We start from the raw sequence: 13,096 nt of genomic DNA, 5'->3' as shown, positions 1-13,096 counted from the left end.
AAAATATAAGTGAAGATTTCTCTCATGATTTCCGTGCACATTTATTTGATTTCTCCCTAAAGGCTAATAACACTGTAACCATTTAAATTCAGTCCTTTCCATGGTGAACAAAAACAATATTGATATTATATAATATAATTGTGAAATAAAAGTTAATCAGTAAGATAAATAGCACATCAGAGTCTGTTCTTTTACAAAGCAGCTTAAAAATAGGAAGAGATAGTAGAGGAAAAGGAAGAGTATATGAACACAAGCCTGTTTAAGATGAGAATATGGCAAAAGTTGAAAATGGTCGAAAGAGCTAAATAAATATTGTTCACAATTAACATCAATATACAGGGTCAGAAAGAACTTACTTTGTTCAACAGGTGTCATAATACGAAAAGAAACATTTTGGCCCAGATAATTCTTACAAGTCAATCTTTCAAATTCCAGTGGCCTTCAATGTTTGTGTGCCTGGGTAACAAAGATTCTCTTGTCTAACTGTACAGTGCCTGCTACAGTGTGTAAGATTTGAAATGAGCAGGCAAAGTGGAGGAGCCAAAGAAAGTAGTGTTCTGTGTTCATTGGGTGTTCAGCCAATAAGCTTTATGCCTCCCTGTCCAAATGCCTGGGGTTATTTTTTCCAGATGGCGTCTATTTGTCTAACAGAAAGAAATCTTCTACTTGCACTTGCTAAATGTTGAACAAGTTCTGATGTATTTGTTTAGGTGCCATCAGAAGGCACAATTAAATGGAGAGCTACTTGGAACATCTGGAGTCTGGAGATGGTCATGGAGAAGAATGTGTAGGTTATCATCTGAAGTCTATGAAGGGGAGATTTGCATTCTCTGCACAGATAATTTTTCTTAAATATACAATATTCTGCTAAAAAAAGCCACCAGCTCTAAAGTTTAGTGACCCTTTACTAAAGTGTTTTATTAGTAGTGCAATTTTTAATGTCTGAAAAACACGTTAGTACCTTTGTTAAAATTATAAATTTGACTGTCCTGGACATACAGATGGACACCCAGCTCACAGTCACTCATAGGAGTATTCAATACAAGATACAAAAAGGCCCAATGAGGAAGGAGAAAGACGAGTGTTTAGCCATGACTATTTCATAGAAAGTACAGTGAAGGCCTTTTCACCATCTTGTCCTTATGCAAGCCTTATAACTACTTTCTCTGTGTGATTATTATTCCTCCTTTTCCTGATGAGAAAACTGGAGTCCAGAAGTTCCTTAGTGATTGGCTTAGTCCAAGTGTGTGGGATGAAAAGGAGAGAAGCCATTTTTATCCCTTCCTTCCCTTCTTTCCCTGTCTTTGTTGTGATCCAACCCAGGGCTTTGCAGATGCGAGACTAGTGTACCTGAGGTCCATGGCTAATTGTTACCATTATATCAGACTGGGTGTTACAAAATACCTTTGTTACACAAAATTTCATAGTTTAGGAATTATAATAATCAACAGCATGTTTTTCCTTGTCCTAAATCCTACTCCCCAAGATTAAATATTTACTTGACATAAGCACAAAAATTCACAATCTCTCTCTCCGTCAGCATTGTAGACGGCGAGTTTTTGGTACACAGTGTTTAAGACGTTAATCGGTGCCTGTTTGAAACTTTCCTCAATAAGGCATAACTAATACAGAGGTAAAGGAGAAAGCTGGTTTTAATTTCAGAAGTGCCATTAACCCTCTGAAAATAGTTGGGGATATTTCACCCAGGGTGTACTGTGCCTTTACATTCTAGAGTTTCTTCGGTAGTTAAATCTTAATTTGTGGAGTTTTAAAGGAAGGTTTAATTGGTATCGACTTACACTTGGTGATAACAATTGCACTGCAATTTAGCTTAGCTACATGGTTTATTTTCATGTAATTACACATTAAGGTTATTTAATCCATACAATTATATGCCAAAACCACAGACTCTACAACTTAACTGGTAATGCATAGTTATGTGGGTCAAGAATTTTAACAACATAAGGTTACTTAGCAGCTCTGTCCCTTACATTAGAAGCCATAATGTGGTTATTTGTCATGAGCCTATTAGAGAGTAATCGATGCCCTATAAAAGTGCTATTGTAATTGTTTAAATGTCAAAATGTTTCAGAACTTTTAAAAAGTGCAATGGCAGACGAATTTTTTTTAAATGTGGAAATGAATTAATCCCAACCCTGGTTTCTATGACATGGCAGGTATAATCCGATTCCAGACCTTACTTGTGATGTATTTAATACGTGAGGTTTATATTACATCCAGTTTGCAGTTTGGGGGGATATAGCACAACAACGGGGAGTGATTGCAATTCTATTCTCACTTTACATCTCTACATGAAGGTACTTGTTAGAATCATCATTAAATATTTGTTGAATGAATAAAAAGAAGGATTATTAAATGCATGCATTAATGAATGAATGAATGCTAAACTAGATCTTTAAAAGCATGAAGCTTGTGAGTATATTGCAATGATTTCACAGTCTTAAATAATTATCTTATATTCCCAAGACTGCTCTAGCATTTCATAGCACAGAGGGCAACAGTCACCTCACACTATGCCTAACAGCCAAAGTGTCTTATGAGAAGTGTGGTGATTGCAACAGGCCAAGGTAGGCTAGACAGAGGGGTTTGTCTGCATTGTCCTGTAAATGCATTGTCCTGTGTCTGAGTGTCCTATGACCTGGCCTGACTTCCTTACCATTCTAGAGTTACACAAATAATCCATAACACAGAGTTTATAATCTCTGTCTCTCAAAGCTGTTGGAACCTAATTCCCTAAGTCTCATTAGGGTACCTGGGGTGAGAGCTAGGGAGTCTGAGGTCACATCATGGCAAGTCTGAAACCCCATCCTCAGAGATTGTATGCTGCAAGGAGTAAGGTCTCTGGTCATAGCAAAAGAGCATTCCAGAAGGACCACCCTGAGAAGATCAACGTAAGGCCATTCTGCTGATACGGGACCAGATGTGGTACTCACTCATATGGTCCTTTCTGTTTCCCACAAGTATTTTTCTTCTTCTAGGGGGGGCCTGAATTTTAAGCAAGCAACCATTCTCAAACCCTCCCAGGAACAATGATCATGTGATCCTTTCTAAAGTCTAAAGTCTCCATATTCCTATAAGGCAACAGTACCACTTTTTTATTTTTTTAGCTTGAAATGGAGGTTACCTAAGAGTTTATCTCACATTCTAGGAGGCTGTCTTAGGCTGGAGCCTGGTACAGAATGAAGAGCAAGTTAGGCACCAAGTTTCAAAGTGGTACTGACTTCTTAGTCATCATCTATGGTCTCATATCAGAGACTAGAATCTAAATCATTTGACTCCCTGTTGCCCAGCAAATGTGGAAGTCACAGGTAACCACGAATAGAAGAAAGTATTAGTAACAGGGGGTAAAGTGCATTCCTATACTTTTCATTTTACTGATGAAATGTAACTTACTGAAAGGTAAGTTGGAAACAGGCATGCCAATTAGCTAATCTAAACCACAAGTAATGTAAACACATCTATGATGATCCAGATGCAAACTCCCCTGATTGCAGGCTCTTCAATGCATATAGACACAAGGACCTCTCATGGCAATGCAGGTGCTGGGTCTCACTGTGTCCTGCAGAATCCAAGCACCAATGAGTGTGGAGTTGGACAAGTGGTACTAGAACAAGGCTCAGTCAATTCTGAAAACCAGATGAACTACTCAGGATGCAAGGGGATTGTTTGAAACATTAAAGCAGCAATTTAAAAATGTTATTCTCAAGAGAGTAAGTTTGTAGTTGTAAGTAACAAAATCCATGGCTATTGCAACTCATTTTCTTAAAACCTGAAAAGGTGGTATTTGTGCATTTTGCTTAGAATGTGCCACCTAGTACTCTGATGAGAAGTGGACCTGTTGCACACAGTAATGATTCCTTCAGTGACTAACAAGAGTGGTCACAGCATGTTGGAAAGACTGGCAGCAATGGAGTGCAACAGATAAGTCTGCATCTAGGGTCTTTAGAGCACTTAGGAGTTCCGTTTCTGAAGCAAGTTTCTATTCCTCTTGAGCCTATTTTAAAACTCAATTCATAGAGTTTTAAGAGCATTTAAAGTATACCTTGAAAAGTCCAATAACCTAAGTTCAGAATAAAATGGGCCTGTTGTTAAGTGGATTTATAAATGCTTTAGAATGGGCCATGTCTAATAACAAACACTTCTGGACAGTCTGTTGGGGGATGTATTGTATAGTCATTTCCATCTATTTGCCATTGGTAAGATCTGATAATGGAGAAAAGTATACTTCATTTATACATAATGTATTTAAACAAACAAAAATAATCAAGTTTCACACTTAGTCTAATGGAATTAGATTGAATGTCTTTCTTGTCATGTATGTATGCTTGCGTGTGTGTGCTGGTAGTATATGTGTGTCTATGGTGTAGGCATGTGTTTGTATGTGCATATGTGTGGGCATGTGAGTGTGTTTTGTGTGTGTGTGTGTGTGTGTGTGTGTGTGTGTGTGTGTGTGTGTTTGTAGAGGCCATATACCAATGTTGGGTGTTTTCTTCTTAAATCTTCCACCTTAAAAAGAGGTTTATTATTTTTAGTTTATGTGTATGGATGTTTTGCCTGCACATGTCTGTGCATCACGTGACAGCATTGCCAGAGGAGACCAGAAGAGGGCATCAGATACCTTGGAACTACTTACAGATGATTGTAAGTTGTCATGTAGGTGTTATGAATTGATCCTGGGTCCTCTGTGACACAGTCAGTGCTCTTAAGGGTCGAGCCACCTCTCCAGCCCCTCTACTTTAATTTTTGAAATAAGGTCTCTCCCTAAACTTAGAGTTTTCCTATTGAGCTGGCTGTTTAGCCAGTGATTTCCCATGATTCCCCTGGCTCCATCTTCCCAGCTCTAGGGATATAGGCATAGGCAGCTGCACCTGGCCTTTCTATGGACTGGGGATTTAACCCAAGTCCTCACGCTTGGGTGGCAAGCACTTTACCACCTGAGCCATGTACTCCATTCCTAAGCTTCACATATTAAATCAAATAACAAGGAGAGAATGTGCAAAGAAAACTGAAATGCTGGGATTGACTAGCTGGGAGAAGGCCACTAAGTTGGTTCCTGAAGCACCCCTGCAACCAGGCAGCCTGGGACTGCTAAGGTTGCAGACTGACCATACCAAGTATACACAAACAATATATTTATTGCCAGCCTCCTGGTTGTGTCCTGGATTCGGGGTGTGGGGGTTGGTCTTCCTAAGGCAATTTCTGGCAAAGAGACAAATTGCTAGGGGAAGGGTTCAATCCTAAGCCTACAACCTAAGAAATGGAGTTAGAGAAAACCCAGGGGGACTTTCTGGTCAGCTTTGGATTGATCTGCTTGCATGCCTTTTAGTCGTTTGACTAAAGCCAACATCCATGCCACATGTGTGACCTTTTCCATTTTATAGCAACAGGAAAAGAGTTCTTGCTTAATTTCTGGAAGGTCTCAATCTCCTGACTGTTTAATTGCATAGGTGCTCACTTCTTGAGCCACTCTGCTTTACATATCCCATGCCCTGAGTATCCTGTTTACATTATTTTCTCCGTCTGCAGCCCACATTTCCTTTGCTACAGCCTGGTCTTTATTTTGTATTCCCATTCCACATCATTGCATCTGCAAGTGGAATGTTAATTATACTGACTTTATTTTGGACTGCACAAAATCCAGGTTTTCATATCATCCAGCTAGAGAGTTCATTCATGCCAGCAGAAACAAATAATAAAGAGTTTCTTCCAGATTTTCTCTTTTCTTCTCTTTTCAAAATCTAATTCTCTACCAGTGGGTCACTATATTTTTTGGATCCCTACCACATATTGCAATCATTATGCATAGCACTCAATCTTTGGTGACAAGAAGTCCCATAACTCAGAAGAATTCAAAAGATAGCATCTTGTACATATCTTTAAATTATGTGATGGACTCATGCAGTCATGCAAACACTAAAAATATGGCTATAGTTATAGTGCTGTAAAATATGGTTCTTATATAGAACTTTATTTGAAAGATAAATAAATACTACTGCCATCAAGCATATACAGGATGCCTTAATTTTTAATCTGTAACATAATTCCTGAAAGTCAAGGACAGAAAAATGCCAATGTTTAAACATGTTTTATTTTCTATTATTGAGCATTTTCACTGCATGATTCGAATAACTCAATGGAAAGTAAAATGAGCCGAAAAATTCAGCAGGAAAAAAAAAACAACATACAAAACTAAACAAAGCAGAAACATCTCTATATGTTCTCCATACACTTTCTGAAGTTAAGACATTGCATTGCAGAGGTGATTTTCCCCAAAGGCTTTGAACAGCATCAACTCAATCTCTAATTTCTTTTGAGAAGACCTTCAGAGTTAGATCTTTTTCTGATTCTTTTGTGTCTGCATGAACAAGGGTTGATAGCTTGAGACTATAATGTATTACTGTGTAAAGCTTTGGTCTGTTACATAAATCATCTTAACACTCAGCTAGAATTGTCCAACAGTGCCATTGATGTGCTCAAGCCAACGATCCTGAAATTTTTTTTATCTTTCTTCACATGCTAGACAATAGCAATCAATCATCTTCATTTAGAAATACACAATCTATTAATTTTTCAACCAATAGTTATCAAAATAAAATTTTGGGAAGAAAGCATAACATTTATTTTATTTTTGCTCATTAATTTTCAGAAAGTTGTTAAAAAATAGATAGTTTATGTTCATTCAGCATAGAAACGTTTGCTGAATGCCTGCTATGATGCTTAAGACATTCTGCAAAGAGCAAGTTTTGCTACAAAAAAGTCAGAAAACAGTCTGTCAGAATGAGTGAACTTGAAGGCAGAATAGGAAATCCAAGCCCCCTGTAAAGGCCATATGCTTGAAATGTCAAACTAGGTGATCACAGAAGGCAATGGAAGGAGAATTATGTGGGGGCTGGAATGTTGAAGTGTTGCTATGAGCAGATTACACAGATCGTAGGGCCTGCAGATCAGATATTTCTGTTCAAATGTGATGAGGGTGGAGCATGACATGGGCCCATGCCTGAACAGGCAGCAGCAATGAGGCTCAAAGAAAGGCCTTCACCAGCAATACCAATGTCACCAATAAAAACAAAGTGGAGTATGGCTCAGTGTAGATCTCTGCTAGCACTGGGGTGTAAGATCAAAGCTTGGTTATAAGAAACCATCATGCAAAGCCTGTGTGAAACCAGAAAATGGGACCAAAATGAGCATACCCAGAGAATCCAGGAGCTAGGACTAGAAGAGCTGAGGTCAGGTTAATAAGCTGGAGCTTCAAGCATTCTGGGAGTCACGAGGCCAGCACTTACCCTGGATGTGCATGAGACATGGTTGCCTGACCTAGACCCTCGTCTGTTTCATGGCTGTCACTGGTAGCAAGACCTTCTTATGACATTATTTGTTAATGATCTTGGGATGGGGAAGAGAATTTCTTCCTGTTAGTGTGTCCTCACATTTAAAAGCCAAGCATGAGATGCTGTTGTCATAAATAAGGGAAAACAAAAGCAAAAACAATAACTGGTTCCCCCAAAACAATGTGCTCCCACAACCCACGTGGGTCATGAGGGAAAGCAGGCCAAAGCTGAGGAGATGCTTCAGGACCCCAGTCAGGGTCACACCTGATTTTCAGTTACAGGCCACCATACCACATTTGTTGTTTACTGGGCTAAATGAAGTATTTAATTTCAACTTTCAATGTATAATCTTAGGTAAAATATGATCTATACTTTTTCAACAGTATTTTTTTTTTATTATTCTTATGACCGGACATGCTCAGTGATCTTGTTTGACAAATTGTTTTATTTCATAACCAAAGCAAGTCAAATTTTGAAAATGGAGAACAGTCCAGAAATGTGTGTCTTTCTGGAGGCTTTTTACTGCATACTTGACATTTCATTTTGACCTTTTGTTTTCATTTTTAATATAAAAATGTCCTATCACAGGGGTCTGATTTAGGAGTTAGAAATGCCAGGCACAAATCTCACATTACCTTTTAGTATGAACTACTACTTTGTTTCTTTAGTCATCATATCCCAAATCTATACAGCAGAGATGATAGTGGTCAACTCATGAAGAGGTTGTCATGGTGAAATAAGGATAATGAAAGAATGTACAGGCTATTGGTGATGCCCTAGTGCAGCAGAAGCAGTCAATATGTGTAAAATATATTTATTTCAACACTGTGTAATTTAACCTTTTCACATATAATAAATGATTTTCAATTTTAATGAACACTATTGTTTAAATCTATCTATATTATTTAATTGTTATGTAATTTATTTTATCAGGTTTTGATTTTGAATATTTAGACTGCTCCCAGTTTTCCTGTTATGAGTCACTGTGATGAATTATTTATTTCCTTAAGAGAATATTCTAGAGTTCTATGTTTATGCTTAAATGGAATCACAGAATGCTAAGAAAATTTCATGTTTAAAATAGTGTGTTGAAATCTAATGAAATTTGTCAATGTATTATATTTTTAAGAAAGATATGGATTTCTCCTGTTCCTAAGTTTGTGTAAAACAAGCAAATCCATCAGAGTTTCTGGGCTATAGTCTCCTGGTCTACAGTGCATGGTTGAGGTCGAGCAGACAGGACTTTCTAGTGAAGAGGAGGAGAAAGCAATCACCACCAATGATAAATCACTTTAGATGCTGCAAAGCGCCACCTTATATAAATATAAGACTTTCATGTCTGAACAAAGATGCATTTGCTGATTTTGTAGCTTAAAAAATTCAAATAGTTATTGGTTTCATTTGGTCCAACCTAGTAGTTCTCAAAACATCCCACACATGTAACACCATGTAGCTCTCTTAATGTGGGAAGGGACTGAGGCTAAGATTGCAACAAGTGACACAACTTTAAAATAAAACGAAGCCTCATCCAACAAAGATGGAGGCTAACCTTCCCAAGTCTGATGAACTCATGTGAAATTTACTTTTTGGTGTTTTCCACATCACTCAGTCTGTCTCAGCCTCCTTGACTGTCTCTAAGGATTGAAAGAGATGCTGGCAAAGCTTTTCCTCAGTTTCACTGGCAGAAAGCAGTCGTTGGCAGCCACTTCCATTTTTATGAATCTAATTCTTTCTTGACATGAGGAAGGGTTATACTAACTCAAACTTCCAGTAAACTTAAATGTCCTCCTAAAATTCGTCATCTGCTTCAGAGCATAGGAAATAGAACACAAGTGAAAGAAGCAATATGGTAACTGAGTAAGATGGCCAGCCTTGTGACCGTCTCCTCCCCGAGAAGCTAATGTGAACAGCAACGTATCACTATGCTGTCCTCACAAGAGTGTGGAAACTGGGAAACTGACTAAGCCCACAGTTTCTGGTTTCAGAAGTAAAGGCCCCTTTCATTCGGATAGGGAGGAGTTCAGCTTCCCAGATGGTGAGTGCTTGGAGAGCTGCTAGATTTCATCCTCAGAGCCTCCAAAACCTTTCTGCTTTATGAGTTCAGGAAATAAGGACTCCCAGTGGGTTTAGCTCTTGAAGAATGTCCTTGCAACTGTATCCAGAAAAGTGTCCATTGTTGGTGAACTATCCCATCTGAATAATTTGGTGCTGGTCTTCATTGTTGGTCTTAACCAGTGACCCTTGGAGATCCGGTGAACTATCCCATCTGAATAATTTGGTGCTGGCCTTCACAGTCACTTATTTGGTCTTTCTGCTGATAGGATCAAAAACTAGAACCAATAGACAGCAAGGATGGTATGGAGAACACATTCCAACTAATGCCAACCTATTAAGATGTCCACTAAATATTTTAAATATCTAAACTATTAAATAATATAGGTCAAATGAAGCATAGAAAAATACAGAAATAAATAAAAATTAAAGTGAAACCTCTTTGAGCTTCTGGGAAGTCTAGCTGGTCTGTTTCCAACCCAGGAACTGAAACTACTTAGGGAAACTTGACACTTCTGAAAGGTGTTTGGGGTGGCAGGTGAGGGGACAACAGAAAGTAGAGACCTGGGGTGAGTGGAAAAAAAATCCCTCAGGCCTTGGCATTGTTCTTACACTAAACATGAGCATAATCTTTCCTATTTGACATATTAAGGCTTTGGTGATTGCTTAGAACAAACTTAAATTGCCTTGGAAACAGTTGGTACACACAGGCATCATGACTCAACAAGCTACTGTTCTGAGACTGAAATGCCACTATGTTTTTAGGCATTCTTTGGTGACAAGTTTATTATGAGTGCCCAAAAATATAATGTGTTATAAACACACGCTTTATCACAAAAGGTCATACTTGTCTATGTGTTAAAGAAAAAAGTAATTCAAGGCATAATTATGAACAAGGCAAAGAATTAGCTTCAGCCTGGATCAAGCCTCCTCCGTGATGATGGTCAGCTCTGCTCTACTGCACAGGCCTCCTCCCATTGCCTGCATGACTTGAAGTCTCTAGAGTTCCTTTCCTGGAGCAAACCTAGCTCCAAATGGAGCCTGGCATTTCCAGGCTCTGTTTTTTTTCCACTAATGCTATTCCATTCACATGTTTTCATAATTTTTATCACTGAGATACATTTCCCTAATGCCTGAAAAAACAGACATTAGACAATTATAATGAAATGCTCAAGCATGCCCAGCAACAAACATTCATTCTCCGAGAGTAAAAAATGAGCCTTATATTCGCAAATCCCACCGCTTGGAAATGTATATGATACACAACATTTAACCTGTCAGCAGCCTCATTAGTGTCAATGAGTAGAAACTGGCAATCAGGAGATGGTGAGCTTCACATGTGTTTATGTTTTAAAACGTTCCTGAAATAGCTCTGCTGGCAGGGTTGAAACACAACACTTCTCCGGGACAAATAGGTTTCAGTCTACATTTTATGGTCTATCTACATTTTTAAGAAATTCGTATTTCAGACATGAATTGTCATTTGTAATTAACAGAGTCAACAGCCTGCAAAATAATAATGATAATGATAATAATAATGATGATAATAATGATAATAATAATTAATAATAATAATAAATTTAAGTTTAAGTATGCTGGTACATAAAGGATCCAGAAAACATGCAGGACGACTGATGTGTCTTTAATGAACATGAACTCAAAAGATATCTATTTGTATGGTGCCTGTATCCAGTACCCATACAACCATTAAGACATTTTCACAAAGTAGAAGAAATATGTAAGCTATTTCAAGATATAATGCAGAGAAACAGACTTCCATGTAAGAAGCCAATTTAAGAAGAAAACAACATAAACAATAGTAACTTGTGTGTTCAAGTGAGGCATCTTTTAAATTTTGAGTAATGAAGATGTCAAGCCAAATGCTAGAGTAGTTTAACTTAATTAGGTGGCCTATTTTTCCAGGCATCCTTTCATTTCCCATTGAAAACTCAGCTTGTATGAGAGGCAACAGGAGCAATTTTGTCTGTAATGAATACCTTGGGGACCACGCAGTAATCATTTGAATGTTATACTGAAGACTGGTTTGAGTAACTAGTCTGTGCTTGTTAAGATGCCAGACTCTATTGGGCTAACTAGATTACTTGAAGCATGTGGCTTCATCATTTTATTGGGCCAATGGTCGAAAAGTCAAGTTAACTTTACTCCAAAAAAATTTCCAAAAGGAAACAATCTAAAAGTAATCGGTCTAATCTCTAGTTCAAATTATGTCACAATCGTGAACTTTTTATGACCCATGATGAAGAGATTTTTTTTAATACTCTTAAAAATCTCTCCCTTTCTAGGCTCTTTTTTTTTTGCCATAACCTCATTTACACTCTGATCTACAGAGTTTCCTCATTAGAAAAACATATAGTTACAAAATATAGTCATTGGCCTGTTTGCAGACTTTAGAACAAAATTCTAAGAATAGATTTGAGAAAATATTGGTGCAAAGATGAATGTGGAAAGCCAAGTGGCCGTGCTGCTGTGGGGTTGTTAACTACAAAGAGCAGAACGTTGCTTCAATGGTGGTTCCAGTTATTATCTAGCTTACTATTACATTAACTCTGCAAGTCTTGTTCTTGAAATGACTCTCCTAGGAGAAGGGGACAGGCACCTCAGATTAAATATGCCCTAGCTTATCACCCAGACAAGGGGTGATACTACAATAAACTAAGTAACACAAGGTGGGCCACATTTCTACAATGCAAAGTAGAGAATCTTTTTGAATGGAAATCTCAGAATCAATGTGACAAAAACACACATAATATGTTTCTTCATTTTCTTTTCTTTCAACAAATGGTGCTGAATAACTCTGATGGTTCAAATATTATTTCAGGCACAGGAGACTTGGAAAGAAAGAGAAGCAACAAGTTGCACCTTCAAGGATTCATAACCTTACAAGGAAGACAAGGCCAAGACTCTGAGGGCCTTGTATCACAGAGTGGCAAGCTTGATCTTCCAGAACAAAAGTGTGAGCCAGTGCCAAGACCTTGAGGTCCACTCCCAGTAACACTGAGGAGAAGCGGGGTGGTGGAGGAAGCGAGCAGGTTATATGAATTCATGAAGGATGATGATCAGAGCATAACAGTGTGCTTGAAAGGAGAAGAAAGGTTCAAAAGTTATGCAAAAAAAAGAAAGAAAAAAATGCAAGTCAACACTGCCTGGGATGAAGTGTGGCCTGAGTGATGAGGTTGCCTACACAAGGCTGGGCTCACAGACTGCATAGTGAATTTCTCAGTCTGAGAAAGTAGGCTGACTTGTGATAACCCAAAAGCTGCAGGGCATGCATTGCATCCTGATGAAACAGTGAATTGGAGTCAGCTAGGTACAGGTTCCCCCAGAAGAGTCAGACACCAAACCTGGGCCTCACAGGGGAAGAGTTTCCCCACAGGTACAGATGCTTCTGCCTTTTTATTTGTACTTGAAATGCACTGTAGTTTGAGTCAGTGCTTCCTATGACTGCAGGAGAACAGCACTGCTGTGCTTTATCATGTTGGTTAGCCTCCTGAATAAAAAAGTATCCAAGGCAACTAACTTATGAAAGGAAAGGTGTCTTTTGGGTCATAGTTTTAAAGGTTTCAGTTCATGGCTGATAGCCCTGCCACTTTAGGCTACTGGTGGGCCTGATGGATGGTAATGGGAATTGAGAGAGAAGGGGATTACAGTCTCACAATCTGCATTAAGGGTGTGTC

The 13,096-nt window shown here is 38.4% G+C and overlaps 1 protein-coding gene across 1 annotated transcript in view; it reads right to left on the bottom strand.

The window, feature by feature from the left end:
- Positions 1 to 13,096, bottom strand: part of Tox (thymocyte selection associated high mobility group box) — a 296,617-nt gene that overhangs the window by 129,476 nt on the left and 154,045 nt on the right. The window lies entirely within an intron of this gene.

Source organism: Cricetulus griseus, chromosome 2, assembly GCF_003668045.3.
Source record: "Cricetulus griseus strain 17A/GY chromosome 2, alternate assembly CriGri-PICRH-1.0, whole genome shotgun sequence".
Lineage (NCBI taxonomy): Eukaryota > Metazoa > Chordata > Mammalia > Rodentia > Cricetidae > Cricetulus > Cricetulus griseus.
Note: the sequence above shows the minus strand (reverse complement) of the source record. Positions and strands in the feature narration are given on the sequence as shown.